Source organism: Rattus norvegicus, chromosome 18 (assembly GCF_021556685.1).
Source record: "Rattus norvegicus strain SHRSP/BbbUtx chromosome 18, alternate assembly SHRSP_T2T, whole genome shotgun sequence".
In the NCBI taxonomy this organism is placed as follows: domain Eukaryota; kingdom Metazoa; phylum Chordata; class Mammalia; order Rodentia; family Muridae; genus Rattus; species Rattus norvegicus.
The window spans coordinates 21,056,676-21,069,678 of NC_141551.1; positions in this window are offsets into that span (position 1 = coordinate 21,056,676).

Consider the following 13,003-nt stretch of genomic DNA (forward strand, 5'->3'; position numbering starts at 1 on the left):
GTCTTGCTCTTCTTACACAGCTGTTAAAATTGTATTAAGGAACATACTAATGACTTATGTGAATTTTAGCACTTCTCTCATTAGCATCAACAGACTAGGTTTTCATCCCCTTTATGTGTGTTCTTGTATGCACATAGAGGTGTGTGTGTGTGTGTGTGTGTGTGTGTGTGTGTGTGTGTGTGTGTGTGTGCATATGTGCACATGCATATCTGTGTTGGCCAGAGGTCAGCACGAGATGTCATTCGTCCTCATTTTCTGTCATGCTGTAGTTTGAGGTGATGTCGGTCATTGACCTTGAGTGCTTATCAATTAGGTTCAGATGTTTGCCCATTGAATACCATGAATCCACCTGTCTCCAATTTCCCAACACTAGGGTTATGTGGGAACACTACTGTTTGTTTGTTTGTTTGTTTGTTTTTGCATAGATTTTTGGAGAATCAACTACGGTGTTCTTCCTTGCTTCACAAATGGCTTATGAACTAACCTACCACCTCCCAAAGCTAAGTTTTTTTCCTGTTAATTCCATGATTACATAGCTTTGGGCAATAAACTCTTATTTGGGGTTGGGATATAACCCACAATTCTAGAATAACTTAAAGTGAAATCTTTGCTTCTATCCTCTTCACTAGATGTCTAGAGCTTATAGGAAAGCCTACTAAACAGTAGCCAAAAAAAAAAAAAAAAAGAAAATGAAAAAGAAAAAGAAAAAAAGCAACAAACTCAATGACTTAGTCTTTATACACTACCCAAAAGCAAGCCACTGAGTCAAAACAGCCCTTGCTTTTCTTGCAATGACCGAGAGGAACAATCACCCAACATGCTATGCCCTGGCATGTCTCATGACAAGCCAATCATAGGAATCGTTTTGACCATATACTAGGTTTTTCTCTCATCAATTGCCTGCCACCATTGCTATCCTCTTCTTTGTCTTTTATTAGGATTCTTTTCTGATACTCAAAACTTTTCTTCCTCACTTTTTTTTCTTTATTAACTTGAGTATTTCTTATTTATATTTCGATTGTTATTCTCCTTCCGGGTTTCCGGGTCAACATCCCCCTAACCCCTCTCCCTCCCCTTCTATATGGGTGTTCCCCTCCCCATCCTCCCCCCATTACCGCCCTCCTCCCAACAATCACGTTCACTGGGGGTTCAGTCTTAGCAGGACCAAGGGATTCCCCTTCCACTGGTGCTCTTACTAGGATATTCATTGCTACCTATGCAGTTGGAGTCTAGGGTCAGTCCATGTATAGTCTTTGGGTAGTGGCTTAGTCCCTGGAAGCTCTGGTTGGTTGGCATTGTTGTTCATATGGGGTCTCAAGCCCCTTCAAGCTCTTCCAGTTCTTTCTCTGATTCCTTCAATGGGGGTCCCATTCTCAGTTCAGTTATTTGCTGCTGGCATTCGCCTATGTATTTGCTGTATTCTGGCTGTGTCTCTCAGGAGCGATCTACATCCGGCTCCTGTCGGCCTGCACTTCTTTGCTTCATCCATCTTGTCTAATTGGGTGGCTGTATATGTATGGGCCACATGTGGGGCAGGCTCTGAATGGGCGTTCCTTCTGCCTCACTTTTAACCCTGCTGAAACACACTATTTTTAACCCAATGTCCACAGATCTTCTAGTTCTAGATGAGAGTTATGATGAAAAGGTATGCAAAGCAACCTCCAGTTGTCTTTTCTTTCCAGGAATCATTTGGGGCATCAAAATACCAAGATGTCAGCTTCCTCTAACATAAATGGCATGTAACATCCTTTCCCAGGGTTTGTGAGTACCTCCCTTATTACAGGCCTCATTTTCGATATACAATTCCAAGATGTTGATATCCTCTTATACAAATAGCATGCTCAATGGTGAGCAGTTAGCACCATTCTCTATACAGAACAACTGCTCAGTGACGATAATGTACTTCGATACAGGCAGCAGGTGATTCCCTTGCACAGACAAGACTGAGACCTCTTGCCCTAGAGAGACAGTATCTTTCTGCAATGTTTAAAGCCAGAACATGTAAAGACATATACATGCAAGGAACAGATAAGAGGCTATAAATGATAAATGTTCCCTTAAGGAGATATGTACTTATATTCCCTAAGCCCTTCAATCCGTAATGCTGCTGGTAGGCCACCACTGATGATGTAGCCTGCTTTCTTGAGATGTAGCTTAGTAAACAAAATTATTTTTCTTCCTCTTCTTTCTACTCCCCGACTCCCAGAAGTTACACAGATAAAATTTTATTCAACCTGCCTACCTTGGTATTTTATCAAACCCAATAAATAGTCCTTTTAAAGTTCCCTTATGGAACAATAGTTTTTAAGATTTATTTTATTTTATTTTTAAATATTTGAATGTATATGTCTCTGAGTCTATGTGTGGATAAATGGGTTTGAATGTAGGTCTATGGAGGTTGGAAACTTAGTATATCCTAGGGCTTCAGTCATAGTAAACAGACAGCTGTGTAGAATCAACTTTGGTCCTTGGCAAAGGAACTATGGACTCTTAAATGATGTGCTCTTTCCAGCCCCTGCATTCCTTTTTATTTTAAATTCTTTTGACTATGAGACAAAGAGCTTGTTCATGAGTCTTCCTTCCCTAGGGTGACAATTTCTTTATTACTGGAACTCTTACTTATCAGTTGTGTTTCTCTAAATGGTAGTTATGATTTTTACTACAAAATATTCCTTTCAGAATCTGATTCCTGCCTGGCTGGAATAAGCACACAAATTTCTGCTTTTTATTTTTCATTCTGGCTCCAGAAACTTCTATCAGTGAAGGCTAGATGTATAAAACCTCAAGACATGTGCGACTATTGTTCCCAGCTAAGATTACTGTACTTACATTCTAGCGGTACTGTACTTACATTCTAGCGGTACTGTACTTACATTCTAGCGGAGTGTGTTATCAACTCCAGGGTCAACTTACATATCCCCTTCCTTTGGCATTCTTTCTGGTCACTCTAGACAACCTTCTTTCTTCATGTTTCCATTATTGTAGGCCCTTCAGTTCTCAAACCTTTCAGAAGTAACAGTTCTTTAGATGGAAAGTTTTCCTTCTGAGAATTGTGTTTATAAACAAGACTCTCATCCTAGCCTGAAGTCAATGTTTTTTTTTTTTTTCTATCTTGTTGAAGTAAAGCCAAGAGAAGTGTTCTAAAATTGGAAATGAAAAGGTAGATACAATCTTACCTTGTTGAAAGGACTTTGCCTACAGTAAAACAATAGCTGGATTTAACTACATTAATAGCAAAAATGAGTGAACAATAATTGTGTGTATCTTTGAGTAGAGTAACTAATTTTACTAGCAATAGTGATACAAATGTTTATCCCTCTGTATGTGCTAGATTCCTATTTCCTCAGGCATCGATTTTTCCAATCTTCACAATAGATAGTGTAGCTAAAAGTGTTACAGAGGTGGTTTTTTTAAATAAACAATCAAAAAGACAAAATCCTACTGTCTCTTTTGGTTTAGTTAAGGTTTCTATTGCTCTGAAGAGACATTGTAACCTTTGGCTATTTTATAAAGGAAAATACTTAATTGGGGCTTGGTTATAGTTAAGATGTTTAGTCTATTAGCATCATGGCGGGAAGCGTGGTAGCATCCAGACAGACATGGTGCTGGAGAGGTAGCTAAGAGTTCTACATTTCAATCCTCAGACAGCAGAAAGAAAGTGAGAGAAAAGCCTAGCTTGAGCATCTGAAATGTCAAAGCCCATTCCCTTTGACCTAAGTCCTCAAAGAAGGCCATTTATATTCAAACCATCATGCCTACATAGTCTCAGATAGAAAGTAGGTGAGCTGGGCCCAGTTTTCTGTCTTTGTTGATCCCCAAAAGGATCTATCTCTCTTGGTCTCTTTCTGATCTTGGACATCGACATTAAAAACAAAACAAAACAAAACAAAACAAAACAAAAAGATTCAGCATATGCCTCCAGACAACTCTGATAACTGAACCTCAAGAAATATAAATTCAAAAATAATCCTCTTGACACCCATAGGTAGTCCGTGTCTTGTATTTTATAATAAAATGAAGTTGGTGCAAACACATGTCCGTAGCATCTTCATTGCAGATTTAGTCACTGTGTGTCCTTCTCATTGGCTCTTTCCTGCTCTCATCTCACAATCCCATATTGTACCATTAATCTGTCTGCAAGATGGCAGCCTAATAAGTCTCCATTCTCCAACAGTGGAAATGCATCTTTCTGGATTCTTACAGTTGCTAGCAGCACCCTTCGGGGACTGGTTACTTATTTCAACATAAGTTCTCACTCAACCTCCAATTCTCAGTGTCACTGCATTTTAAGTAGCCTCTCCCTGCACTTTAGCCATGATGCCCACCTAAGTCTCTCCCATCACTGTAATGACCCTTTTTCTTGCTGGCTATTTGTACTCTGTGAGGAGCTCCATGGTATATGATGGAGCTCAGTGGAAGAGAAGCTTATTTAGCATGAACAAGGTACCAAGTTTTATGCACCTCACAGCCAAACACTGGACCAAGCACAGAGTCCCCAATGGAGGAATTAGAGAAAGGACCAAAGGAACTGAAGGGGTTTGCAACCCCATAGGAAGAACAACAATATCAACCAACCAGTCTCCCCAAAGCTCCCATGGACTAAAATACCAACCGAAGAGTGCACATGGAGCTTTCCATGGCTTTAGCTGCATATGTAGCAAAAGATGACCTTGTCAGACATCGGTGGGAGAAGAGGCCCTTGATCCTGTGAAAGCTTAATGCCCCAGTGTAGGGGAACACCAGGGCAGGGAGGCAAAAGTAGGTGGATGGGTTGGGGAGCACACTCGTAGAAGCAGGGGGAGGGAGGATGTGATATGATGTTTCTGGAAGGAAACCAGGAAAGGGAATAACATTTGAAATATAAATAAATACAAAAATATCCACCTGAAATCAGAGAAAGAACTGGAAGAGCTTGAAGGGGCTTGAGACCCCATATGTACAACAATGCCAAGCAACCAGAGCTTCCAGGGACTAAGCCACTACCTAAAGACTATACATGGACTGACCCTGGACTCTGACCTCATAGGTAGCAATGAATATCCTAGTAAGAGCACCAGTGGAAGGGGAAGCCCTAGGTCCTGCTAAGACTGAACCCCCAGTGAACTAGATTGTTGGGGGGAGGGCGGCAATGGGGGGAGAATGGGGAGGGGAACACCCATAAGGAAGGGGAGGGGGGAGGGGGATGTTTGCCTGGAAACCGGGAAACGGAATAACACTCAAAATGTATATAAGAAATACTCAAGTTAATAAAAAAGTATATATATCCATCCACCTGAAATGTGTGTGTGTGTGTGTGTGTGTGTGTGAGAGAGAGAGAGAGAGAGAGAGAGAGAGAGAGAGAGAGAGAGAGAGAGCAAGCAAGAGAGAGAGAGAATCAAAAGCAACCAAACTGCTAGTCTAGAAAGGGAGGTATTTTCAGCATTGTAAAATATATCAGGCAGCCCTAATACTGAAAACAGTACATATTTGTTGGGGACATCTTTAGGTCACAGATAGTTGTAGATAACATTCCATGGATGTAAACAATGGCCAGCAGTGTAGAGCTAATGCCCTGGCAGAACTGGTAAAGGGAAGCAAGGTTTACATTTTCCCACCACCCTGATTTTTGTGTACAAGTGGCCATTACATGTATGGTGATTATGCCTATAGTAATGATTTCCCAATGTCAGCTTTCTAGGTTAACTCAGAAGGTTAAAATGTACAGTGTTCTTTTAAAAAAAAACCTATAAACTAATTGCAGTATATCCTATAATAGGGGCAGACTCTCAAATTCATCTCAGAGAGGGATGGCAAGACACTGCTTTTGTACCAGGATGAAGCAAAATGAAACCCATGAACCTTTAGACTTCTGAAGCCCATTCCCGGCCTCTCTGTAAATGGATAAACTTAGAATGCTTTCCAGTTTATGAGACAGAATACCCTACTCCCCATTTACTCCTTTATTTCTGGACTGACTTGCTGGAGACACAGGTACACCCTTTTCTGTTGCTCTGTGATGCTGGCAAATGCTTTTTAAATCTTTTCAATTATTTTAAGTGTAAAAAGTGTTATTTTCAAGGATGGAAAAGTGAATTGGGGCCAAGTGGTGGTAAGTGTGTTGAGTATAAATCTATGCACTACATACATATATGCATATTGAGGTTTTCATGACTAGGCAGGCTATAAAGTATGTATCTTGTTGAATGCATTATTGGTAATGTGCAAAGTTCATATATAGCTTTTGCATTCACGTTCTCTGCTGTCCCCACAAAAATTAGTTTCTCTTTTCCTAAAACACAAACTAGAGCTCTGTAGGCATTACTGAGCCACAGAGCGAGGTGTGGATCTATTAAAAATATTGACCGTTTAGCAATAGATTTTGTCTATATTAATTTCAAGATTGTCTTGCTTTCTTATATCCTTGTAATACACAAACATCACAGTCTTTTTAGTATTCCGAATGGAACCAATAGCTATGGCAATACGTCTCCTCAAAATGTTAACATGAAACTTAAAACTTATGTTTTGGTACTGCTTATGAATCATATATTCTTATTTTTACCTTTACATATAAAAGCCCTTATGCTATGATATTTGACTTCCAGTGGACGGTTGAACTACAATTATTATTGGCCATATGACCTCCCATGAAAGGGGGGAAAATGTTCTTACTTCCGTTAAGTAGGTCTCAGAAAATTTGTCTCTTCTTAAATAAGTGAAAGGAGAAAAAATTGGCCAGGACGGCAGTGTCCTTTAGAAAATAGACCTTGCCTTTAGGTTTCTGTAATCTACAACTGATTTAATAAGATTTATTTCCTTTGTGATTTATGACACATTCCTTGTAGTTGAGAAATAACTCAGCATTATTGCAGACAGTAGAAGAAGAATGACCCTTTCCAGCCTCTAAAAAGAGTTTATGCCACTATTCTTTCAGGCAGAAGGATAAGACTGCTAATCGTAGACACTTCCCCTGCAGATGGTCCTGGTCAAGTCTAGTTGCTCGAGATGAAAATGTGAATTGTATGCCTTCATTATAGTAAAAGAGTTCAGCACAGCTGAAAGAAGTTCTTTATTTTCCTAGGTAAATGGCAAACAGTTTGACTCCGGTCTGGACTGTACTGCTTGCTAGAAGCACTGTGTTCTCAGAAGAAAAACACAAAAATGCATAAATTGCAGCAGATGTTTTCTTAACGTGCCCCGGTGAAATAATTTTGATGGGTGGTTATGAACTTGTTTGTAATGTTTACTTCTGAAATGCCATAATTGCTTTTGGAACTATTTGAGGCATTTTGAATTGTATCTGTTTTTATTGAAATATGGAATTATATTGCCAGTTTATGAAGTGGCATCTTTTTGATGCATGGAGTTTCTGGATACATTTGTTATCCATCACGAGCAAACCAGATAAGTAAATATTACAACTCTAGCTGAAATGCTGCTTTTTTACATGAATAAATGAAAACCATTTTGAATCTGAGGGCAAAAACACTCTATTCGTAGGCTGACAAATTGCACATTTGTTTGGTTTCCTAATGCTCATGCTTCACTTCTGGGAGTGGAAGAAATGTCTGTCTGCTTGTATAACAGAGCCTTTGCGATGGGAAGGTCTCTCCTTGGGAGAGGCAGAAGAGGTCAACTCAATGGAACATAAAGAGGGCCTTACGAATGACCAAAGGAAAAGCACATAGCCTTTCTGCTTACCAAACCATAGCCTATCTGTGCAACTACATCAAAGTTCTATTTGCCTTCTAAATTCTTCCCATAAATAATAATTGAGCAAAAAAATATATTAAGATGTGTTAAACAATATAGGTTTTTATATCATTTTGAATATTAGTGACTGGTAGTTTTGTGATTAATATGTTTTCAAGAAAACCTAAACATAAACCACATAGACAACATGAAGACACTTTTTCTTACATAGCTTACCATGCAAAAGTGTGGCTTGAGTTGCTCAGTGGCTATAGTAGGCTTTCTGCTAGCTAAGACTAGTTCTCAACTTGACACATTCAAGAGTCATCTGAGAAAGTCCCTGTTGGAGAATTTTCTAGATCTCTTGGGCCTATGGCATGTCTGTGGGGAAACATCTGAATTGCTAATTGATATATAGAACCCACCTCACTGTGGGTACTACCATTCATAGACAGGGGTCCTGAGTAGCCTAAGGAAACTGAGGACAAACTAGGGAGTAAGTCAATAAATGGTGTTCCTTCACGATTCTTTTTCATGCATGAGTTACTGCCCTAACACTGCTAAACAATGGACTGTAACCAAGAGGCTCAAAGAAAAAAAAATACTCATTCATTCCCCACTTGATTTTGGTATTACTGTTTATTGAAGCAACAGAAAAACAAGTAGAACAATTCCTTGTTTTAAATGTCAGCTACCAGCTGATAGTGCTGATATTACTGTCTGTCTGTTAATAAATGCATGAGGGTGACAATTGTCTATAAATGTGTTTAGAGGAAAAGGAACAAGTTTGCTGACAGAGGTCATATCTTTGCCAGCATGAAACACAGCTTATTGAAGATATAATTATTTGGGGGATCCATGATAAAATGCTACTGCCATTTCAAGCTTCTTGGGTAGTACACCTGGGTACATGTCTATTTCTCAGGTGATACCAAGGCAACATTCTCATTGACCACCCTGGGAGGCTTAAGGTTAGACCAGGATATAGATTATATCAAGAGTAAGAACAGTGTTTTCCTAACCTTGTGGGCAGGATATGATGAATTCAGCAGTAAGACTGACTGGGTAGAAAATATGGTTCATCATCTTTGTTAAATTCCAGTATCTATTGACATCCAACTTGGCTCTGTGTATTAATAACTATCAAACCAATAATGGCTGAGTGAAATGGCTTCCTGATTTACTTTTTTTAGGCATAAATGTATTCACTAAAATAACTATTTCCTTTTTAAAAGACTGAGCTCTTTTGATTGTTTGTGTGCTTGTGTTTATGTATGTCAATATATGTGTAGAGGCTTGATCAAGATATTACAAGTTGCCCAGCATGGTTGCTGGCGAAGGAGCTCAGGTCTTCTCAAGAGGAGTATGCATACTTACTCAGTGCTTTGTGTTTCTCCAACCCAATACCTCTTTAAAGCAGGAACAAATAAGTTATTACAAACTACAGGTCAATTAAAGTAATCAGTTCTTAAATAATCATTTAGGAGACTACTGGGAAATGACTTTGTAAGTGTGAAATGTGCTACGTTTCAAGAAATTTAGCATCGTGTTCTGAGGCCAACTGGCAGCTCTCAAGATCCCAGGGAAGTCCTACTGTTCTGTTCACCAAGGAAAACTTCCAAAAGTCTATGTGTAAGATATCCTAGTTTCCTGGAGAGTAGGCGTTTCAGATCTAGAGATCCATAAAGCAGTGACAAATATCTTCTTCATTAAAACACTAAATATACAAGATAGAACCTTCTAGAATTGGAACAGTGTATTTTTATCTAGTAGTTATATTTAGGTATGTGAAAATTTTATTAAAGATAATATAAATACTTCATAAAACATCAAAATGGGATAGGATAGCAAAGACATCCATGAGCTAACACAGCAAGTCACATGATGGGCCTGTGTTAAGTCAGTGAATGGTTTATGTTCATATTAAGATTTATTATATACATAAAGAATGCTACCTTCTAAAAGTAATTGCATAATTTTGTATTTAAAAATATCTGTTCTTTAGAAGATTTGGGTCTTCTGACTTCAGAACTCTTTATAGAATGTAAGATCTTGAGAGAAAGGAAATGGCCAAGGTAGCTTTACATTGTGCAAGAAATCATTGGTATCAGGTTGCTAAACAGAAGGATGGCGGTGAGATGATGCTGTGTTAAGATTTCCCGAGATTGAGAGGAATAGGGTCAGGAAATTTGTAGAGTTAAATCATCCACAATCTCCGAGAGACACAGTAAAGATTACCCATGAAGAAGTGCAAGTGTTGAGATGAAGTTTTTTCATAAAGAACACACTGTGTTTACTGTTTACATTTTCAAACTCCTGTTAATAAAAGTTCAATTTCATAATAAAATCACCCAATAGAATAATAAGGATATAAGTAAGTACATAGTATCAGGTATGTAATTTTTCTCTTAACAAGGTACTCATTACAGAAAGAAAGAGGAATCTCTCATTCATCATTCTCAGAGTCATAGACAAACATTTGAAGTGAAAGAAATATCCAGCCTCAATTCTGCAGATTGGAGACCAGAGGTCTTCTTTTTGTTTTCCGGAAATTAGTTTCTGGTTCAGAATCAGCTTCCTCACTGCCCATTTTGGCTCTCCTTTGTTGAATAGTACAAGATAAATCACATTAAGTTAAATTAATATAACCATGAATGCTTGCCTGTGTGTGTGTGTGTGTGTGTGTGTGTGTGTGTGTGTGTGTGTGTGTGTGTTTGAGCACACAGGCCTGTGTGCATGTGTGCACAAGCTGAGTGAAATATAGCCTTGAAGCCACAGACTGCACATTAAGAAAAAGAAATACAGTAAATGAGTAAAATATATTCTCATTCACAATTTCCTAGAGGCCCTTTGGTTGTTAATTGAAACTTTTGTCTACTTTATTGAACAATAAAAGTGGCAGCAACTACCCCCAGGTGTCCTTCAGTATAAAAGGAGGATAAAGGGTTCTTGGTAAAGGTGACAGAAATTAATGCGGTGAGCCCAGCTATCAAACATTCTGATGTGTGAATTGCTTGATATTTCTATAACGCTGTCTTATGATTGGAAATGTTATCGCTTCTATTGAATCAATAGAAAATGTTAAAGCTCTGAAGAGCCCCAATTACTAACTAAAGCTAGAAGGTTAACATCTGGGAGCTGAAGAGATAGAAACAATCTCTATTGTCATACTTTCCTGACAAGTAAATGTCAGAGACGTAACGCCTTTGCCTGGGCTCAGCACGAAGCACATGTGAAAGAGTGATTGTGAAGCTGCCTCAAGTCAAATCGCCTGTCATTTCAGCTTTGACACAGAATTACTTTTGTTTTATGCATCTATTAACCTTGAACTATCAGCATTTGTTTTAATGTTCCAGACTGAAGGGACGTAAATGTTCTTCTCTCATGCAGAAGGCATCTGCTGAGACAAGACAGCGTGCTTCGTAAATCGGGGCCAGTGCGTTCGAAGCGGCACAGCGTCCCTGATTGAAAGACCCATCCCTATCCCAAATGGTAATGCCTTCTTTCAAAGTCTGTTGTGACACATGCACTCTGTTGAATAACCAATGCTGCTTCTTTTCCTAAGAATATGCTCCAAAGGTCTCATACGGCTGCCTGTAATCTATTCAGAGAGGTGCCTAGAATGGGGATGAGAAGTTAGGAGGAAGACATAAGTTTTATTTTTTGTTTTCCTGTAGAAAAACAGGTAGAGGATCAAAGATAAATTAGATGTGAACCTCAATGTTTTCACATTTTTTCCTCTTCCATTATTCGACCTTATTTATAAAGAAACCACATCTTCCTGATCTGCTCATCTGCTATCCTTTTAGAGTGTAAGCCTGGAACTTCTCTTCCTATCAAAGGATTTAAGGCATTCTTCTTACAGAAACTGGTGGAGCTTTGTGACTCGCTAACTCTTTTTACCCTTGTATCTCTGTGAAACATACCTGTCCCATTTTAGAGTTCAGCTTGCCACAGACATGTAAGTTAAGTGCTTTTAGGACTCTTGGGTAGCTTGGTAGGGAGCTTCATGTGAACCAGGAAATAGAATCTTGACAGCATTCAAGATATACTTGAGTCCTCTAGTTGGTAATTTCCTGGGTCTCTCATTAACAGCCAGTTGACTGGCATCACTGATTCCTAGGTTTTCAGCTCATCCCCAAGAGATGTTGTCTTTTCTGGTTAAAGTTCCTATATCAAATCACCATTTTACTTAGATGTGGCAACTTTTCTGCTAATATCTACCATAGATCCTATTGCAGTGACTTAGAGATCAACTTTCTCCCCTCCATTCTCCCCCTCGATCAGTATTTCTCTTTCTCTCTCACTCCTTAAAAGATTTATGCATCAACGTAAAGCCCACATACATGTACATGAATGTTGAATGATTCATGCACAATCAAATTAATTGGCACAGAGTTTATCTCTCAGGATGTATGTCAGATCCACAGAAGCTGTTCATCTAACTGAATGTCTGTACTCTAACCAACATCACTCGGTTCCCACCCATTTGCCCCTGTCAACTCCCACAATACACACCAAGTAACAGACATTGTTACAAGCATTCAATGCCTCCGAGCTCATAGGTCTGCAAATTTAGGAAGGGACATATCTCAGTCTTCACTGTGAAGATGGTGTAACTGAAATGAAAAGGAGTATACAATCTTAGATACAATGTGGAGTAGAAACTAGGTTTGAGTACCACTTCACTCCTCTATAACCTAGAGTATAAAATCACTAATGGAAACACTACACAAAATAACCAAGGAAATGACAAAGAAGAGAAGGGGGAAGAGAAGGAATGAAGCAAATGAAAAATAGAAAAAATATTTAGAACACCTATGCCAAAGCAAAGACTCTGTAAGGATTTTAAGTGTTCTATTTTATCCTCAAAAGTAAATTTCAGTTTCGAAAGGTACAGAGTTAAAAGTACTTATAGCAGGAAACATAGATGTCTGAAGCTATGACTCTAAATTAAAATTATGTTCAATCTGGAGAAAATGTCAATGTCTAGGAGCCCTAAAGGTCTAGATGGCAAATTCTCAGTCTCCACTATGGGACTAAACAGAAGAGGTGGAGGTGTTAGGAGATAGGACCTGGTGAGAGGCATTCCTGTCTGTAGTCATGTGCTTTCAAACAGACAGAGCAACGACATTCTGCTACATGCCATCTCTATGGTGAGCTGCCTATCCATGGCCACTTGACCCATTTGCTTGCTCCAAATAACAGAAACATCTAATCAGAACAGTGGAAGAACCATAAGAAGCTGAGCAAAATAAACCTTTTCTCTTTATAAATGGATTAGCCCTGACGTTTCTTACAGCATCAGAAAGCTAATAGAGAAGATTGATAT